The sequence below is a fragment of the Diceros bicornis genome, chromosome 7, assembly GCF_020826845.1.
Source record: "Diceros bicornis minor isolate mBicDic1 chromosome 7, mDicBic1.mat.cur, whole genome shotgun sequence".
NCBI lineage: Eukaryota > Metazoa > Chordata > Mammalia > Perissodactyla > Rhinocerotidae > Diceros > Diceros bicornis.
Window position 1 is genome coordinate 65399173 of NC_080746.1, and position 2610 is coordinate 65401782.

The 2610-nt window shown below is 40.2% G+C and overlaps 1 pseudogene; it reads right to left on the reverse strand.

Moving 5' to 3' along the window:
- Positions 1-437: 437 nt before the first annotated feature.
- LOC131408811 (olfactory receptor 2D3-like) lies at positions 438-1409 on the reverse strand (annotated as a pseudogene).
- Positions 1410-2610: the final 1201 nt, after the last annotated feature.

Sequence of the window (2610 nt, forward strand, 5' to 3'; positions counted from 1 at the left end):
TTTATGGAGGGTTGTAGATGATGTTGGCATAGAATGAGGCTGTTAAGCACCTGTGGAATTTAGAACCAAAAGGTAATATTTCTGGGTGAAAATGAATTAGTAAACCAATAACACACTATAAATTAAGATCCTCTTCCATATTGTAAAATATTTGTATAATATAATATATAAACGTAATTTATATTATGATACATAATATAATGGCAAAAAAGCTGTTATGAGGCAAGCAAGCTGCAACTACCGAGAATAAGCTTGAGAAAGATGCAGTAGACAAATTAGAAAATATCCTAGATGTACAAGGGGGCCTATATGACCCTTACTGATGTATCAGTCTAGAAATAGTTCAGAGAGAAACTGTTAAAGATGTTGAACAACTTTGGAATGTTCTCATTGCCACAACTGTATATCGATGTAAATATCATTGCCTCTGAGAGGCTCTATCTTCCAAATACTTTCCTACAGGCCTCCTTCACATCCTTGTTCCTTAGGCTGTAAACGAATGGGTTCATCATGGATATTATGACTGAGTAGAACATGGAGATCACCTTATCCCTCTCATTCATTTTTTTGGAATTTAGACGCATGTAGGTAAATACTGTTGAGCCATAGAAGAAGACAACAACAATGAGATGATAACCACAGGTAGAAAAGACCTTGAGCCTCCTCTCCCCTGACTGTATCCGAATCACAGTGGAGATAATATTCCAGTAGGAGAAAAGAATGAGGGAGAGAGGACCAAGGAGGATTACCACACCCATTGCAGAAATGGCCATCTCAGCTTTGTAGGTTTCTTCTGAAGCCAACTTCAAGAGTGCAGGAGGTTCGCAAAAATAATGATTAATTATGCTCTGTCTGTGGTATGAGAGACATAAAGTAAATGTTGTGTCTACACAACAAATTCTCCACTGGCCCAAGATCCTATGGCCAGCTGGACACAAACTCTGGGGGCCATGAGGGTGGAGTAGTGAAGGGGCTTGCAAACAGCCACATAGCGGTCATAGGACATCACCGCTAGGAGGGAACTCTCTGTACATCCTGCTACTAGGAACACAATCATCTGAATGGAACACCCAGCAAAGGAAATGATCTTTCTCATTACCAACAAATGGAATAGCATCTGGGGGACGATTGTTGTAGCAAAACAGAGATCAATAAATGATAAGTTTTTAAGGAAAAAGTACATTTTAAGGAAAAAGTACATGACAAAAAGTACTTTTGTCATGAAGTACTTCATGACTCTCATGAAGTTGAGAGTCAACATGAATTAGCACTATGATGAGCAGATTCCCAAACTCAGTTAGCAGGTAGATGATGAGAAATATCACAAACAGCAGGATCTGGGTCTGCTGATCTGAAGAAAGCCCCAGCAAGATGAATTCAGTCAAATAGGTTTGGTTTTCTGTGCCCATTCAGGTTTATTTCTGTCTACACATGAGCATAAATAGAACAATCAAAAGTTGACTATAACGAAGCAAATCCTGAAGGTGAAGATCTCACTGCAAGAACAAATGTATTTGATTAAAAAATATATATTGCCAACATTTAAGACACTTGATTTTCTAAAATTTCCATCCCTATGTTCCTATTGAAGCTATTGGGTAAAGGATGCTAACATATTACATGGATTTGAAAAAATATAGAGTTCTGCCTTTAGTAGAAAGCCTAGCATTTTCTTTTTCTAGTTTACTTTTTAGTCAGCAGACTATCACTTTCATTTCTTCATGGAGCAGAACTAATAATTAAGTTTTCCTTTGTGCTTTCAAGGGATCCTTCATCATCCTTCCAAGCAGGAAGGGAATTTTAACAGACCATTTTATATTGTGTTATAGTCCAAGTCCTGGTCCTTTCCTAAATCCTTCACTGGATCAGAGAATCAAGACTCGATGGCAGTGCTCAAGAGTAGATCATGATGGGACCTTATCATCACAGAGCCAAGACAGTTGAGACGAGGCCAGATTTAGGCAGCACCACACACTTTGGAAGTAGGGAGGGGCCCTCATGGATTCCGAATGCAGCTGCAATAGTTGTCTGCATAGCTGCAATGTCTTATTTGGCACAACAGTCTTTGAGCTCATTCATGCTACCCGTTTGTATCAGAACATCCAACCAGTTGGATAGGTGCATCAATAGGAAATCAGGCAATGGTCCAATGCTTTGAAGCCAGGCATGAAACACTCTTAAAAGTCTATGCATTACTGTACCTCAGGAACAAGCAAAGAATAGCATGGCTGAATCCAAGCTAATGGGGAAAGAGATTAGAAAGAGTTAAGGAAGGGAGCAGGGTCCTGGGCAAACTGCTGGGACTCAGGGCTGCAGTCTGATATTCCCGGGAAGCATTGACGTACTAGTCCTAGAACTGCCCGTTAGAAAGGAGATGTCAGAGGTGAAAGTCAGCCCCTCTGGCAGGGCCATCTTGAGATAGAGGGAAGTCCAAGATTGCAAACATATGAGGATTTGTTTTCACATGTAAGACCCTAGATCCAGCTGGCAGTATAGGAAAAATGTGGTCAGATCAATTGTTGTTGGACCACTGGCTCATGAGCCGCCAAGTATGACTTGATTTCAAGGCCAGTGGGTAACAGTGAGATTTTTATTCATGAATTTTCATCC